Below are 19002 nucleotides of genomic sequence, written 5' to 3'. Positions count from 1 at the left end.
AGGAAAGGCAGGGTGTTGAGGAGTTGGGATAATTCCAGATCCCCTGCTGAATAAGATTAACAGAGGACCCGAAAAGCCCTTGCCAGCCCTCAAGGTAGATCAGCCTCTCTAATTATTCTGCTAAGTTAACAGTGGAGAGGAAAAAGGGCTGTAAACAAGTAACATTTAAAGCAAACACCAACCCAAACCAGAAGCAAGTGTTTGGTACATGTATTTGCCAACACACATTTCTAAAGTCTTGACCTATATGGGAAAATAAATGCATTATTAGGGCTAAAAAGTGTCCTCAACCTGGAAATGCTCCAGCTGTCAATGAGAAAAATTTACAGTTCCAGGGCAGACAGTAAAATGATGTTTTGGCTTGAAAATATGAAAGTATTACCTCTGAGGAGAAATGACCTAAAACAAAGATGTTCGCATAGAGTTCAGAAAAATGTCTAAGGGATTGTGATTCTAGAGGGACAAGTGCTGGAGAAAAGTTTGTGAAAGCTAAACATGAATATTTGGCTAAGCAATAATTTAATAAGGGATAGAGGTAAATCTACAACTATTTAATTCACAGAATATTAATGTTATTGGTGAAGCAGACCTTTTTTTTTTTTTCTAAAAAAAAAAGCACTGAAAAATTTATTTTCCAGGAGATAAACATCACAATTTTGGAAAGCAAAATGAAGACACTGATTTCTTATATATACCACTGAAACATTAAAGCCAGTTCTTAACCAAGTTGCATCTGAACCAAATATTAAAGTCTTGTTAAACTATAACATGGACAAAAAAGCAGAGGCTTGCTTGTGACTTCTATGTTAGGTTCTTCTAGAAATTTCTGTTAGGTTTTTTTGGAACTAGAAGTTTCACCCCACATGCTGACTTGTGCTGGAAAGGCACGTTACACCTCAGCTGGGAAAAATGTGAGTGCAAGCCTGACAAGGGAAAAGCCCATCTTCTGCTTTTTTCAACCAGCACAGCTTTCAAAACCTTGTTACCATTAAACTGAATTTCTGATATGACTCCACTATCCCTATCAAACTAAATCCTGATGGAAATCAAGGGGAAAAAAGTCAGTAGCTCAAGTTAAACTTTGAAGGGAGCCGAGCCCAGTAATAGCATTAAAAGGAGCAGTTATGTGAGATATGAAACATGGTATCATAATTCATCTTTGTACGTGCAAGGTACCAGACTGAGTGCCATGTGTAACATCATTATGAGTACCAGCCAGTGATGACAAGATGGCAAATGGTAATTTAAATGACAGAAACAATGAAGGCTCTGATTATTCAATTAACTTGCAGCTTTATGAAATGAAAGATAGTCTGATTTTTCTAATGCTGCTTACTTTTATCTCCAACTTTGCAATACCTGATACTAAGTGAAGAATTTTAGAGGCTTTCAAGAAACAGATTCTCATGAGACTATGAGCTTATTTAACTTTTTTTTTTTTTACAAGGTACTTATTCATACTATCATAATCAAAGACACTCCCTGTGATAAATTTTCAGAATAGATTTGCACTGAACAAAGCCTCTGTTCAGCAACTAATTCATCAGTTTTTACAACTGAATGTCTATCACAGAAGGACGACAAGATCAGTCTCAAGTTTGCTTTGGCTTTGTTCATATGTGATGGACCAGAGCCTGCATTCAGTAGAGCACCTCCAGAGCCAAAACTCAGTATCAAATGTTTAAAATGACAGCTGATTTTGAAAGCTGTGCACTCCTAATAAACCTCAGATGTGCTTATATTTCCTTACCCTGAAATATCCAGGCAGAGGGGAAAAAGCGGGGCTTGGCTGAAAATTTTTTTTTCTGCTGTTGAAGACAAGTTTAGTGGAGAAAGCTGAGGGACAGGACAGTGCCACCAATATCCTAACCTATGCAGTTGAAACCCAGGGCATGGAGAAGGGTGCTGCTCTCCCAAGAGGGGACTGGGGGTGCTGCTATTGTCAGGTCTCCAAGGCAGCCAAGGGCAGTTCCACAGAAATACCTGCCTTAGTGGGAACCTCAGGGGCAAAAAAGGGCTGTAAATATGCAAAAATTCCCAGCCACACAGTGAATTTCAGCATGCTTTAAAGGTAGGGATTTGGCTAACTTCCAGTTTTAAAAGAAATTAAAACTGCCTTTCAAGGCACTAAGGCAGCTAGATCCTGTCAGTTCTCACTACATTTTGAATAACTCCCTTGCTTCTCTCCAGCAGGAACAAGTTGTTACAGTGCTGTTATTTTGAACTATAGTCTCAACACACTGGCACAGAAAATGAGTTTTTAAAAGATTAATATAAAAAGTAATAATTCTAACACTATGGCTAAGAGATTCATCTGACTGAAAAAAAAAAAAAAAGCCATTCTAATTATCAGACTTAACTGGCCCAGACAGATGAACTATAATTTTGCAGTAGCCTGGGATGTGTAAAACCAGGCATGTGAAGGTGCTGCAGGGCACCTTTGTGCTCAGAGTGCCAGCTTGTGCCAGTCAGAAGGAAGCAACTCCCAAGGGGCAGTCCTACAGCATCAGCATTGTCTCCTGCATCTCTTCCCTCTCAGATTTTATCAGGAATACTTGCACAAGCCAGAAGGCTTTGATTGATACATTTTAGCACAGATACTGCAAATTCAGGCTTTACATGTAGATAATCTTGGCAAGTCCTAGCTCAGTGGCCTTAATAATTTACCTCCCCTCCTACATTTTTAGTCTGCTGTAAATGGATTACCAAAGATCTATCCAAGCTGTTGTACTCCGAGGGACAAAGCCTATCCCTGCTTCTTTTTCTTTCCCCAATTCTCAGTCCAGTGTTCTCAGGCTTGAAGTATGTCTAGTTGTGGAAGAAGACAGCCACTGCCATAGCAGAGAGCAGTTTATTCATAAGATGCAAGAGTCAAGGAAAAAGGAGTAAGGCTGCTTTCTGTGGCAGTGTCCCTTCTGTGGTACTTCTCTACATCCTCCCAAGTCCCCCCTAACTCATTAAGGGAATTGGAAAAGATCCTCCCAACCTGATGGATTGTCACCCAGTAGTGACAGGCATGTTTACTGGTGGAAGCATCCTACATCCTAATATGGAGGCATTTCTCTGGTATCACACTTGCATGGTCTCAGATCATTTATGCAACTAAAATGGACTAAAAAATGAGTCCAAAACAGGAGGCAAGACAGAGACTTATTCTGTCTCAGGGAAGAATTTCATTGAATTACATTGCTTTCCCCATAGGCAACACATATTTCTGACTGATTCAACCTTCTTTCAGCAGAATAAGAATGTAAAAGAAGTGCAGCAACAAAATTGCTAGCATTGACTTCAGTGAGCTGGTATTTCGGTGCTGAAATTTTATTACTGGCATTGGATTAGAAATATGGTCTTTGGTAGGTTTTTTTTTCCCCCAAAAAAGGAAAGAGACTGTTTTAAACTTCTTCCCTCCTTACTTCATGAAAAAAAAAAAAAGTTTTAGGAGAGACCTACTGGAGAGTATTTTAAAATACAGTATTATTTTTTTTATTAGTCACCATGAGTTCAGAACTAAGTAGTAAAACAATGAGTAAAACTTTAAACAGTACTCAGCTTCAGCAGCTGTAATTTGTCAGATGTTGGCTACATTAAATTAAGCCACAGCCTTTTGATCTACTGAGGGAACATCATCAAGCCAGTGTATACAAGAATGCTAAGTCAAATTTACACTTAGAATGCCAACAAGAGGATGGCAGAGCTCAGTCATTCCAAATCACCCAGTATCACTCCAAAGTACTTATTTACTGTCAAGTGTCATGCTTAGGGGCATGGAGGCACTAACATACACAGCACAGTAGTGTGTGACTGAGGAAAATGTGGTTCGTGCAAAATGGGATTCAGCATGTGGGGAAGAGGATTATGTGTAAACTGGAAGACAAACTGTCCTGCTGAGTAGCTGCAGCATGCTGGCTGCACACACAGCACAGGATTTTCTGGGGACCAGCTCTGCAGAAGAGCACAGGCAGGCAGACAGGTCAGTGGTGATGAATGCTAGCCACGAATGGGCTTAGGTAAGAATTGGCCAACAGGTCAAGGGAAGTGTTTTTCCCCTGCTACATATCACTCGAAGCTGCACCTGGAACAGTGTCTGGCTGTGTTTTCCCCAGCACAGAGGAGGGGGAGCTCAGTGGAGAGTTACTGTGACAGCTGAGTGCAGGAGCACAAAAGGTACAAAGAGCTGCAGGAGGAGCTGAATGGGAACTAGGAACTAGGATGGAGAGGTCTGGACAGAAGACAGACAATTCCTCCTCAAAGATGCACTGTAAAAACACAAGAATAAATGGTCACTGGTAGGAGCAAGGGAAATTCCAATTAACTTTTCTTTCCCCTCTGTCCAAATGAAGATGGTTTAGCACTGCAAAAAAGATGCCTGAAGAGTATGTCTAATCCATCCTTCCAGATACTCAAGACTGCCCTGGACAAGATCCCAAGTGCCTGATTTGACTTAGATGTTGAACAAGGGTTGGACTAGAGACCTCTCCATCCGACTTGAATGAGGACACGAAACTAGAAAGCATGCAGGATAAGCCAAACGAAGTCCATTGGTTGCCTGGATGGAAGATGACAAAGGCTGGTCATGCCCAATATCATCAGCATTTCCAGAAGGTAACTGAGTTGGGAAAGAAAACATTTGTGAGAGCAGGAAGACCGGAGAGTGAAGGACATCCTTGCATCCTTCTCTCCCATGAAGTCATGAACCAGAGGCATGAGAAACTATCAGGCATCCCCTTGCCCCTATTCAGGCATACAAAATTACAACTGTGTGCTCCTCCTTTGTGCTCCAAAAAAGTACAAATTGCATCTCTACCTAGCTGCTCCACAGGGTGAGGAGTTGGTAACATGGTAGTGCTGGTGTTTGTGTGGAAGACTGTGTGGAATTTTCCAGTGAAGGACATAATGTAGAAAGCTGCAAGGGTGTCCTTGCGGTAGGCTGACATGGCAGCAAGCAGTGCACATCAACCCTGAAGGTCTGGAGACCTGCACCATTTTTTGTAATAAGTTGTTATAGCTTGGTGACAACTTGGGGTGAGGAGAAATCAGCTCATGTTTTTCATTTTACTATGCACAGCACATATATCAGCTTTTCAGAGCGGTACATTTTTGAGAGCAAGCCTGTGAGGTCACTTTTGAGTCACATCACAATATTAATTGCATTTTATTACACTATAATTTGAGGCAAAGTATTGTACAAGTCTTCATTTAGAGGGCATGACTCAAATCCAGTTTCTTTTTTCACAAGGTGTATCAATAATATTTGTCTGAGATGACCAAAAAAAGAAGGAAAACTTTGAAATGCTTAATGATTTAAAAAAAGATTTAAACACAGAACAACAGCAGAGCCACAAGCTAGAATTAAACAAGTTAGAATAATTTTTCTTTGGTCCTTCTTACATCTCCTGAAACCATGCCTGGCCAGCATCCCAGCATGATCTGAGAGATGCTAAGAAAAGACTCAATCTAACATATATAATCGTGTCTTTTATTAGATACATAGTTAAGTATTGTATAGATCATTATTGGTTTGCACCTCAAAGAAAATTTCAGTCTCTTACTGTGGAGATAAAATGAGACAGTTAAAACATATTGGACTTGATTTAGCAGCGTCAGGGAGCTGCCACAGTAGATTTCTCTTTTTGGGAAGACCAGGAAACCTCTAAAGATGCTCACAGAGGAAGCGCGTTCCCTCCATGACCCAAGTCACCTTCCTCTTAGAAGACAACCACCACTGCTCCAGTTACTGTGATAAGCATTTATCCCAGAGCTTAGCTCTTCTGAGTTAGGACTTTCTCACATTTTGCAACCAAGGTTTACTCCTGGCCAGTTTTACTCCTGTGCTCTTCCTGAGACCACTCAGCAAGTAACATAGCTGTTTATTCACTCAAATTCACAGGAAGTAATCTTGCCCCTTCCTCTTTACTAAAAGAAAGAAGTACCCATTCTGTTTTCTAATACATTCATCACTGATTCAAACCCCAGCACCACCTGCTTTCATCAATTTGTTGAAACTTTTTGTCATGGGGTTTACTTTGAGCTCTGACTGCTGGAGCTAGAAAAAAAAAGCCCCTCTCTAACCAATTAAGTAATGTTTTCCTACTGACACTAGTTACAAAGGAAACTTGTAAATATGGCTCAGAGGAACTCTGGCATCTCAAAAATCAGAAGACGAATAATAAATTTTTATCAAGCATGCTGTATATTAGCGCGATTTGAGGTGTCATCTCAGGAGTTTGTAATATTGCAGTAAGTGCATTATTTGAGGGTTAGTGCAAGCGTCAATGTTCTCTTTCAGGTGGTTATTAAAAAGTTATAAATTGCATGAATTTGATGAACACAGGACTCGCTGGGTATTTTTCATTCATTTAGTTTTCCTCCCACCTTTCTAAGACCATCTCTATTTGCCTTTACAAGCTGTCTGATCAGAGCCATCTGTCAAATGCAGCAGCAGGGTCACATGAACACAGAGAAGTTCCCAGGCTTGACCTGCCTTGGTCAACAAGGGCACTGCTTCAGACTTACCAAGTCCATGACTACCTTCAGTCTGTTCCCAAGGAGGAGCTGTTGGCCACCACCAGGCCTGCTTAAGCAATGCTGTCCATCTCATCTCAAGCAGTGGCTCCCACTTTCTTAGGGAAAACCTTGAGAGGAGACTGAGGGTAGTGGTGTATCAGGTTAGCTCTTCTTCAGTGCAAACAGCTTCCAGTCATTCTCCTCCTTCATGACTTCCTCAGTTTCCCTGCTCTACAACTGGGTGTGCTCCTGTCTTTGTACAGGCAGACAGCACTCAGGGTCTGGAGTATACTGCTGCTCCAAAGCTGTCACCTGTGGCTCATAGCTTGTTCGTGGTGGGCCCAGGAAAACTGGCAAGCTATCCTGGATAATTGCTGAGGCACCTTTGTTTCTGGAGACCTGCTATCAATCTCATTTATTGGTGCAGCGCTGCACTGCAGTGCTGTAAAAAGCAATAAAAGGAAAACTACTTGGATGGAGTTACCTGAAATATGTTTTTCAGCTTGTACTTCTGTTCACTGCACAAATGTATCACAGAGGCAGCAGTAGCAATTTCATGCCATCACTGTCCCATTTGCACTAGGTGCCCTCAATATAATGTCCCCTTCCTCTGTTTCCCCATCCACATCTATTTCAAGACTCGCCTCATAGCAGAATTTTTAGTAATGCTTTGCAAAACCCTACGACAAATGCAAAAGCAGAATCCTTACCAATTTCACCAACATTCCATATTATCAAATGAGAGGAGCTGATGATACCTCAAGTGGACAAATTTTAACTGTAGTTACATTGCATGACTCACTCAGCATTGGTATTAAAATCCCAGATTCTTCTCCTGTGCGTGCAAGTGTTCCCTCCTCCCCACCCATGCCTACCAGCATAAACCACAGCAAGACACAAACACCTGCAATTTTTATCTTACTTCATGTTATATAATGCCTCCTGAGCCACACAGTTACTTGTGCTTATGTAAGGCCTGGTGGAATACACAAAGTAGAAACCTAAGTACAGGGATGCCTCCACAGACTTGATGTCCTGTGAAATCGGCTGCAGCTACACCATCCTTTTGCAGTGCAGACATCAAAAGGATTGCAATATGCTGGAGACCTGCTAGGAAGAAACACTGCTTGCGTGTAAGCAAAGCCGGGACAACAGAGGACAGAACAGCTCTGGCTAAAGCAGGTGGCAGAGAAAGCAGGAGTCATGCTGGAGCAGGACATTCATGGCCGTCCTCATGGATCCAGATACTCAGCATCTCTTGGGATCAGGGCATGGTGAGCGTGACATAATTCGAATGAGTATTTATAGTTAATTAGTAAAGCAGATGAAATGGAATGAGAATTAGAAGATCCCAACTAATCCTCTTTGCAAATAACTTTTTTTAAGATGTAAAACTTGTATATGATTTCTCACATTCAGAATTAAAGACAGTTATTTCTGACGAAGTTTTATTGGTACACTCAAAATGAACTTAGTCATGATGAATTTTTTTGTACCAAAAAGATATAAAAGTGCAAATCCAGGGGAATTCTTCAGCTTCTTAGTGTTAGTGGCCAACTATGAATTCAAATAAGTTAAAATTGAGTTAAGGGTCACTCTTTTAGGAAAAAGATGTGTCTATTTTTCAGTAGCACAAAAACTGTTATAACTGTCCTGGCTAGTGCAGCTGTCATTTGAGATGAAAAAAACTATCATCTCAACAGTCATCTTCAAGGAAAGAAAGGCTGCACATGGAAACAAGTAAAAGACCTTAACTTTAAAAATATATATTTATTGAAGTTTGTTAAATTCTGTTAAACTTATAGTGATTATAATATATCTGTCACTAAGACAGAGCTTAAATGGCAAGGTTAACATTAATTCCCATTTTGACAGTGGCCAGCGTCTGCTATAAAACAGAAAGATACTGTCTAGTGGGAGTCCAACCTGCAGCAAAACCTCTTATTTAGGGTTTGTATTTTCTCACACATTGCTCAGTAGCACTGAGGCTGAGGTGAGGCCATAGAGAGACACAAAATACTGTAGCTTGCTCATTCACAGTTCATCTTGTGACAGTATCAGAAATACCAGTAAGTGATATTAATTTTCAAGTTTTCCTTCAAGAAAACAAAATCAACACACTTTCTTGGTGTCTGATTGGTCTTTTAGGGTTTTAAAATTGTGTTTACTGAGCAGTGAGTTACAAATTAAGCTTAGCTTAGTTTGCAGAGGTGAGTCATACAGACTTCCAGGAACCAGCCAAATTCAGCATTTGACTGTGTTCTTTGCTGCTCTTGGGCTCTGGAGGAAGGCAGTGGTGACCAAAAAAATAATAAAATAGAAGTCTTCATAGAGTGGCAGAGCTGAGGACCCCACATTTTGTCCTTTTCTCTGCCTATTCCATGCCATCAGTTTGAACAGCTGCATAAATAAATGCTTTACACACACATTCACACAAGCTCTTTTATTGAGAAGCAGAAAAGTCTTAAATGAAAACCTAAACACTCAGGTTTGAGGCAAGGGGTGTGATGTTACTGAAAACTTCCACTGTTGGACTGGGTTTCTACCATAGCAGGTCTTTGTTATTAAAAGTTCCATACAGAACCTGAATGCAAAGCATTTACCATCACCCCTTTGATAAAAGCATTATGAAATTGTTCAAAACCACTGACTTTCTTCCTTGCTTGTAAAGAAACTTCACATTCACCAACAAATTAACTTCCCACTTTGTAAGACTTGTGTTTAGTTATGGCCAGATAAATTTCACTTATAAACTGAAAGAAATGCCCAAACAGTGCCACCTTTAATCATAAAAACTGCTGTGCAGAAGCTAATGAAGAAAGCCAGACACTGGCCTACTATAAATGAGTCCCCTGGTCCAAAACACAATCCATCACAAAGTTGAACCTCATTTCCAAATAAAGCAGAAGGGACATGTGAACATACCTTGCTATAAACATTTCCTTCTCCAGCATTTCCCAGAAACTGTAATTCAAACAGGGACCAGATCTAGCAGACCAGATTCAGGCAAAACAAAATTTGCATTTAAATCAGCAAGAGCTACTGGTGACTAGCATGCAGCATGTACTTATTAGCATCCTAACAGAAATGTGTATTTTAAAGCAGATGGTAGAAGCTGAAAGAAAATTGAATCACAAAATAAGATCATTAACATAAGTGCTTCCTCTTCTAATCAGCTACCACTGTGTTACTATCAACTAGGGTGTTGGGGAATATCATTCATTTCCTCATCTCAGAATGTAAATATGTGAATTCTTTCACTCCCTGTTTCCCCCCTCACCTCCGTACCCACTTTGCACAGGCACTTGCTTTCCCCTCAGTGTTTCCCCCAGTTTGACAAAAAATTAGAGTGGACCATTTTCTTGTCTTCTCTCCTTCCCATCAGTAGAGTTCCCTGCATCTACTGAAAAAACCTCTAGATTTTGACAGAAGGGGGTATTCTGGGACAACATTTCACACTTATTTCTCCACATAGCTGCTTCCCACACCAGAGCACAACCTTTTAGGTGCAAGCATAGTAGCTTGGGAAAACAGCTTGAAAAGTACAATCATGAAACAAAAAAAACAGAGCATAGTCATTCTATCTCTCACAGTTACATTAATATTTCTCAGTTCACATAGCAATTAAACTACCAGTACTTTGGGCTTAAACCACTCAGCTACAAACAAGCCGGTTTTTCTCCCCTTCCCCATCACCTTCCTCAACAAAATTTCTGCAACCAGAATTTAACCACTGCTGTGACCATATCAGGAACCAGACTATTGGTTAAAATGCTCTTCACTGGCAATGGCTGTGAGAACTGACTTGCTGGTATGAGTTACAGATAGGAACTAGAGCACCAGTAAAACCCAGTCATTACAAGAATCGAGGATGCTTAAAATATACTACAAGGATTGTCAAAGCTACCTCAAAAAAAAGTCATAGAAAAATGGTATTCCCTTACCTGACAAAGCTTTCAAAGGCACTCATCCATCAAAAATACATCCATAGAAAATACACTTCTATGGCTTCTTTTCCTTGAGGAACACAACAGCTCAGTGCAGGATCCTGCCTACCCTTTTACTCAGCTGTAAGGTGTTAGACCTACCAGATCCTTACCCAAGCCCCAGCTGACAGCAATGGGTAACTTGTCCTGTAGGACCCTCAGGGAAGTAAAATTTCTTTGGTGCTGAGGACCTGGCATGGTGCTTTTTTATTCTTGGAAAAGTAACACACTCCTGAGATTATCACAAAATTCCTGAAAGGGCTTTGTGCAAGAGGGCTGCTGGGCCACAGCTGCATGAACACCAGGGGCATAATTTCATTTTAAGCATGCCTGAGCCAAAACACTGTAGAACTGTTACAGGCATTACTTTGAATTTCTAGGCAAGGCAATCACTGATTTTGCTCATTTCCAGTGTAATTCACAGTGGCTACATAGGATTTTGATCTGCAGTAATTTAAATAGACTGCAACAGGGCATGGAATTTTAGCTCCAAGCTTTTGTTTTTCTTTCTAACATCAGGTGTTGCAAATATTGCAGCAACCTAGAAATAAGATTCCAGATAAAAATTCTCACTTTTCTGCTCTTTCTAGGTTGAAGGAGGCCAAAAGATTAAGCATACAACGTTGCAGGTGCAGGGCTGAGTTGCAAAATCATTACCACCTTGCCCCACATCAAGTTATCACCAATTATTTACACACAAAAGAAATCGCTACCATTTTACATAGAAATATCCATGTACTTGCTCTCCCACATATAAAGGAACAAAACTTCTACGTATTATTTTCCCAGCTGGAAGCTAATCTGCGCTAAATTTTGCTGCAGTGCTGAAGATTTCTGAAAAGCTTCACAGATAATTGAGTTGCAGCTTCAATACATAGGATCCCTCAGTAAGCAAAAGAGTATCATCCTCTGTTTGTCATAAGCCTTTTTAAAGCAGGAAGAAGATCAAGAAAAGAACAGATGAACCTGTTGAGAGGTTCTGACAGCATTACTTCTCCCAGAAGTGTTACTAACTACCCTACAATTTTCCACGGTTATTTCAAGGCCTTAAGCATCAGACAAGAGTGGTGTCATGCTATAAACGCAAGTAAAATTGGGTACTTCCATTCCTACTGCAAGCCTGTTTCTGTGGAGCTGTTGGTTTCTCCAGGCAGCTGTTTCCAATGACACCTGATCTTCAAGGTGGGCTAACAGGCTTTCAGTGTTGCGGGACCTACAAGGCAGCTGCCCACTTAATAAGAACCTGCACTAATTGCTTGGGCAAGCTCTCATCAGGCTCAGTATGCATATAAAGTGAGTCTAGAATGGATTTAGGTTTCTTCTGGGGCTTTTTAGCACAGTTTTGAGCCTTTTGTGCCACTGAAGTACTGATTCAACAGAACAGAATGACACATTTGCAACATAATTGTAAGATCTGCTTTTCTGTTTTGTTTTCGAGTTCACCTGAGCTTCTGAACTGGTATCTTTTCCATTCTTTTTTTTCCTGTTAGCTTAAGTGACTGTTTCATGGCACAGTGATTTGGAAAATGCTCATTTTATAAAGGCTAGTGTCTCAGTCATCTTTCAGCCCCCAGAGACAATTATAACACCAAATGTTATAAGCTAAGGCTGCTCACATACAGATGGCAAAAACTGTTGGTGCAGCAGGAAAGGAATGGTAAGTATTTAATCCTACCCACTGCTCTGAATCCTGTGCATGTGCAGGGGCAAGAAAACACATCAAAACCTTCTTCTTGCACAAGACTAGCTGTGAGCTTCTTGTTGAAGAAAGTTCAGCAAATATCCTTCCAACTGCCTTGCAGAGAGATATAAGGCTAAAACAGTCCAGTCTCACCTTTAATCTCTCTCGATGCCTTCTGACAAGGGATCTCTGCTTTTAGAACTGCAGTTTGAAGCTTTCTCTAAGACTGGAAAGGTGATAGAATGATCTTGTGCTCTGTGAGGAGAGCAGCTACCTCCCCAGGACAGATGTTGCAGTTCACTGCCTGGGACTTTCGCTGTGCTTGCCTTTGCCAACACTAGATGACCTCTAAGAGTACTGTCTCTGGAAGGCTATAGCTCTGGAAACCAAACATCCAACCAACAAAAAACACCTTAAAAATCTGCCTCCTGCTTTTAATAAAGTAATACAAAGGATGGAACAGAATGGAACATCTGCTGATCAAAACTGATTGGAGCCATGATTAATTGGTTTTAAAATCAGAAATGGCAGGTTCATTTTTGGCTAAACTGAGAAAGTAAAACAGTTGGCTCTCTCCTCCCAAACAATTATAATTGTAAGTTTGACATGATATTCCATTTCTAAATGTTTTGCTTCCCCAACGTCCTAAGCTGACACAATAAAAATAAATTACACTGCACAAAAAATATGACTGGACACAGTCTGAATCCTGTGCAGCTCAGGTCAGAAGTCTTTACTTTCCTGAGCACCTTGCTCCAACTGTATTTACCTGAAGTACCACTGCAGTTCAGTCTTTGGGGTAAGGCACTAAGGAGAAATGAAGCATCTAAAACTGGGTAACAGATTTGTTGCATTGTACATTTTCCTAGTGAATTGCTTTATACTGATGTATTACTACTTTCACTTTTCTGAGCTTATGAAGTGTGACTGCCATTTAGCAGCGCCTTGTTGTCCCAAAGAGACAGGCTGATAGAGGAATTTGTTGCAGTAAGATGGCAAGCTTTGTGAAAAAAGATTGTCCTTTTTCACTTTCATGGGACATTTTAGATAGGGACCATTCAGGGGCATTTTTTTTCACACAGGGATGCTTGGAGTTGAGATTGGTCTGAAAACCTTCCTGCATTGTACAATGTCACTGCACACATCATTGCCATTATTATAATTACTGCAGTTATTAGATTATTCTTCCCATGAAATATAGAGCTGTGAACTATACATGTTCCCAGTGCAGCCATGGCTACTGCTCTTCTCCCTTCTGCTGCAAAGCAAGCTGTGTGTGCTGCAGGCTGCCACCTCCTTTGTGGTGAAAATGTTATCAAGACAAAACAAATTAATAAACCCCTTTCTTCTGGTAAGGCAGAGCCAACAAGGCTGTCAAGAGCATGGTGGAAAATTATAGTAATAGGATAATGGAAAAATTACAGTTTGTGGAGAATGAAGTCTATTACTTTTACATTTAACAGCCCTGTGGAGAATAAAAACAGCTTTTCTGCAGAAAGATTTGATTTAGTGCCAAAAATTTGAATTTACACCTTAAAATAAACTGCTAAGGGAGAGTGAAAAATAACCTTTCTTCTTGAAATCCTGTAGCAGAATTAGCTCAAATTAGTACATTTTAGCCCAGAGGTATGGGTTGGGGAAAGAGTGACTTTTAACTGTGGATTTTGGTCCAAGTTAATGGAAAAGCTGGAGAGTTATTTAGGGAGGATAGCTGTTCTAGGTAATTTGTTTGGAAATTTTAAAATACTGACAAAAACCCCCCATAAACTTCTGCTCACATGGGGAGAATTTCACCTTCTTCAAACAGATAAATGAAATCTGATTATTCTGTACAAGAACTTTTTGAGAAATTCTGAAAGGGTACTTCTTATTTTGCATGTATTAAGGCTGTTCTTTTAAGTTATATTTCTGAAAAATAAAGATGAAACAATGCGTCAGTTTCTTAATGCCTGAACTAGTCTTATAGATTTTGATGCTTAGCCCTGAGATGCTTAAAACACCATCAATACATTTGCATTTGATTTCTTTCCAATAGAGACTCATATTTATGTTTTTAATATTGACAGCAATGCTGAGAGTGTATATTTCTTCACAGTACAACTAAAAGTAGCAATTAGAATTACACAGGTTGCCTTTGCATTCAGCGCATTTGCTTTAGTTTGGAGAAAAGTCTGTAAAAGAAGTAGCTGCAGACATAGGAATTAAAATCAAGCTGTTAAGATGCATCAACATCTGTGTTTCCAAACAAATACAAATCTGTAAAGAAGTACCATCCAAGTCTGATGAGGACTGAGCAGGTAAGTGGATCTGTAGTCTTTGAATAAGGAAAAACAAGATCTTTTGCTGTGCAGGTTGTACCTACCAGTATTCATATAGAGAGTTTATCTTCCTGGTATTTTTTACAGAGGAACATATTTACTTAATACGGGGTCTTAATCCACTGGGATACAGGAAAATTGAGAAATCTATAAATGCAAAATTCAGAAAGAAATTAATTCTGGAAAAGTTCTGTGACTGCAAGCTGTTTGCCAGTTTTGCCATGAATGCTCCCAGCTCTCCCCACCCTGCTCAGGGAAGCAGACTGAGAAACATCTTCAGGACGTGTCCAGGATTGTCACATCTCTGCTGGTGGCTGCAGGAGTTTTGATAGCTCTACACTGTGTTTGAAAGGTCTTCCAGGACAAGAGGAAAGATCCCAGCTGCCCCATGCAGCCAGACTGTGAGCATTTGTTGGCTGGTGCAGTCTGCTGAGGTGCAGGTCTCAAAGCTTCACCTCAGGAGAACAGGTCTGAGGAAGAGCCAAGGCTGCACTTTGGTACAGTCACTTATGGGAGATATCTGAAAGCTGTTTGTGATTGACCAGCAAGATTTACTTCTGTGATGGTTTCTTACGTTCAGTTGAAATGAAAATCTTGGAGAGGCCATGAGTGGCACTGAGTATAAACAGAGGTTAGTTGTAGAGTGTTGTGCGTCTTCACTGAAAGAAGCCAGTTTTGAAGAATATTCCTGTTTTCTTTTTTACAACAGGGCTCCTGTTTTCTTGCCATGAATTGATCACACATCCACATCAGACATCAAAAATCAGTAAATCTAATACTGGAGAACAGAGTGGCTCAAGAATGGATCCTGGATTTTCAAAAGATGCTTCATGTCCTGACACCTGACTTGAGACCCATCACAAAGCCTCCTCAGCACTTCAGAAAATGTACTACCTGATATAAAATGTGCAACAGCCAAACATCTTTATTGCTATATGTTGGTTACAATTAGAAAATCTTTGGCAGTTGCTATCACTTTAATATCTGTGTAGCTACAAAATCTAATCTTTTGGCAAGAAACTAATATGACTAATTACATTTTGTGATCTGCATTTCCCCCGAGGTCTCAGTATTTTGTGCTTCCTTCCCAAATTGTAACATAAAGCAACTTCTACTAGTTATGTAATTTGTTATTAATTTAAATAACATGCAAGCTATATTTTGGTTTCTCCAGGGGACAAAGCATCACTATCTTCTTTGACATAATGGAAAACCCCCAAATTTAAAACATTTAAATTTTAAATCATGTGTTTATAGAAAATCAGCATCAATGCACAAGTTAGACTAGTTTTCACAATTTTGGTGAAAATGTTTCAGATGTAAAGTTTTAATTGTGTTTGTGTGGTAAGGTTTTGGTAGCCGAGGGGGGCGGGCTACAGGGGTAACTTCTGTGAGAAGCTGCCAGAAGCTTCCCCCATGTCCAATGAAGCCGGTGCCAGATGGCTCCATGACAGACCCACCTCTGGCCAAGGTGAAGCCCATCAGTGATGGTGGTAGCACCTCTGAGACAAGGTACTTAATAAAGGGAAAAAACACCAAAATTTTGACGAGGGAAACATTGAGATTGACCCCAAATGCATTTTTGTCTCTTTTTAGTTTGCCTAAGGAGCCCAAAATTGATTCCGCAAGCCAGAGCTCTGCCAAAAAATTGCAGCTCTGTGCCTCACACCACAGTGCCCACTGTCACCCCTCGTCTTGGGCTGCACTCTCTCACTGTATGTGCACAGCTAAAATTACACAGAAGGGTTTGCTGGAATCCAGAGGGGTCTGACATCTCCTCTGAAAAACCTGCTGATGATTTTAAGATAACAAAAAGCTTTGGCAGCTCAGCTATTATTAATGGAAGAGGCTCCCTGATGTGCAAGGAGGCAGTTGCTTCCTTGAGTGACTCAGCTGAGGCAAATTCACCTCAACAGCAGCCCTGATCTCAAAATTTCAGCGACCAGAGAAATTGCTTGTGGGTTTTGGTTAACTGCTAGAACTGCCTAACTGAGCTAAAACGCAAGTTACTGAAGTCAGATGAGAGGAAGTCATCAACAGAGGTTGCCTTTGGTGAATATCTCCATCCACAACTTACAAAATCTGAGAAGTTTTGGCTGTTGTCTGTCTTCTTAATATGTGGTGTCTATTTGTTAAGGTCCATTGTTGGGGGAGACCTAAGGACCATCTAGTGTTGAGCATCCCTCTGTAATGAAAGGTTTGATTTCTTTCAAAGTACCATGGTCTTGAAATCAGCTACTGATACATGTGGGAGATCATTAAGCCTTGTAACACCATGAATATTTATATTCAAATATCTGAAAGTGACTTATTTGGAGTATATATTATATGAATTAACGTTCCATTTTCAAAGATTTGCTGCTTTGGCCATGTGTATAGTTGTGTCTATGATCACACAGTGCTTATAGTCATGATCGCGTATTGTGTTCATTGCCATAAAATTACTGTATCTTTATCATGGTAAGTGCGTCGAACTCTTGTGTTTGTAGCACTTTGAAGATTATTTACAATTTATTCATTCCAGAACTGGGAGAAGAAAATACAGAGGAAGCATACATTTGTTTCCTGTAGCCTCCCAGAATTTAATATATTTGAAAAGCAGAGTATCTTGCAGCCTGAGGGAAGGCTGGCTCCTCTCAGGTCTAGGTCCCTGTTGATCATTTTTGTAGAGCACTGGATTGCCTTTTCAGGGGTACTGTAAGTTCTTAGGATTCTGTTGCGGAAAATCTAAAAGTGCTACTATTTTTAAAAGGTACTATACAAATAATATAAATACTATATAAATATGAAAATGTAGTGTTATCATTCATCATCCTGCAACCATTTAGTTCATACTGCCAAGTCAAATGACTTTTGGACGTATTACCTTCCTGCTAAGCTCCATAAGAGGTCCTATGAAAATGCATTTAATTCTGACAAATCAGACAATCTGTTGCCAAGAAACACAGAGAGCTCTTTTAATAAGCCTTTTTCGATCTTTATGCAATTTAGACAAGAATGGCTTAAATATTTGATTGAAATAGGTAATTAATAAACAGTTCTGTTGAAAAGTGGTCTCTGTCTTTGGTAAAGGGGTTTAATTTCAAGCATTTTTTGAATCCACAGAAGTTAACTCTCAACAAATTTCTTGTCTTACAGAAAGCCTTTTATACCACATTCTGTAAGAAAGCAAAGGGCTTTAGAGTCTTAGTCCAAGGTATAGGCAAAGCCCAAGCCCCTTTGTTTGCCTCCTGCTAGCTGTAAATAATTTTCATCAATATAACAACAGGTCTTATGTGAGCAGTAGTCATAAACCAAACTAAAATGTGGATCTACAGTGCTCTAATGGTTCCCTGGTAACTGCTTGAGTATGCTCTTCTACCAAGCAGTGTGTGCAAGGCATGCAACCTACTCCTTACTCTTTTTCTCTCCTGAATCTCAAATTTCTGCAGGGTAGGAATGGGTGAATTCATATAGTCATTCATATAGTCACTCTTGCCAGTCATAAACAGTTGTATGGGGAGTTCATGTTCTTTGCCCTTAAGGTTATATCACTGCCTGTCATTTAGTTTGTCTGAGCCCTTCCAGTTAACGGATTCGCAACATGAAACCAGTGAGAGGGTTAAGTCACTCTTGCATGGACCTGTGGATGCATGAGTGGATGGATGGCTGGGTGGATGGATTCTGTGGCACTGTGTTGCAGGAAGGGACTGCATGGTCACCCGCATGTTTTACTTTAATCGTGACGGAAAATGTGTAATAGAATGGCATAGTTTTCATTGCAGCTCAGACATACTAGGGTATTTTGCCTTGTACTAAATAAATATACTAAATAATATAAATTAAATATATATACAGTTTAAAAATACTAATGTTTAAGTAAGTATAAATATATTATTTAAGTAAAAACCAACTTCATTAAATATACTAAATACTAAGGTTTTGTGTCAATCACAGTTGGACTCATGAATCTGAGGACAGCTTGTCTCCTGCTTTCACGCTTTTTCTGCTGGAATTTCTTTTTTTCTCTTTTAAGTGTGTCTATTTTGGTGTTTCATCAGAGGAAGAGGTGGTAAGTCAATTCTCTTATAACAGCTGATTTAATGGATCTTACTTTGAAAGTTCTTATACGCTAAACTGATCATTCAAAAAGCTGTGACAGAAACTTGCAGTGCTCCTGGATAAACTCAGGTTCAGATGCCAGTCACAGGAAAAATTAGTATGTACTATCCTATAAAGGACAGTTGAACTGGTATTTATAATGACAGTATCTGCAAATGAACTTTTTCAAACCATTTCTTCCATGATTCTTCCAACATTTCTGTGAAAAAGGATTATCAACAAAAATAATCATGTTTTTGGTACCTGTAGTGCAAAGCATGCCATTATCATAGAATCATAGAATGGCTTGGATTGGGAGGGACCTTAAAGATCACCTAGTTCCAATGCCCTTACCATGGACAGGGATCCCTTCCACTAGACCAGGTTGCTCAGAGCCCCATCCAACCTGGCCTTGAATACTTCCAGGGATAGG

The 19002-nt window shown here is 40.0% G+C and overlaps 1 long non-coding RNA gene across 1 annotated transcript; it reads left to right on the top strand.

Annotated features, from left to right (window-relative positions):
- The first annotated feature begins 7458 nt into the window (after positions 1-7458).
- Positions 7459-15551, top strand: LOC120323298. The gene is made up of 2 exons (XR_005563624.1): positions 7459-7778; positions 15199-15551. It is a non-coding gene; the product is annotated as an uncharacterized LOC120323298 (long non-coding RNA).
- The last annotated feature ends 3451 nt before the right edge of the window (positions 15552-19002 follow it).

The sequence above is a fragment of the Pipra filicauda genome, unplaced genomic scaffold (assembly GCF_003945595.2).
Source record: "Pipra filicauda isolate LSUMZ 115617 unplaced genomic scaffold, ASM394559v2 scaffold22_size4397567_pilon, whole genome shotgun sequence".
In the NCBI taxonomy this organism is placed as follows: domain Eukaryota; kingdom Metazoa; phylum Chordata; class Aves; order Passeriformes; family Pipridae; genus Pipra; species Pipra filicauda.
Note: the sequence above shows the minus strand (reverse complement) of the source record. Positions and strands in the feature narration are given on the sequence as shown.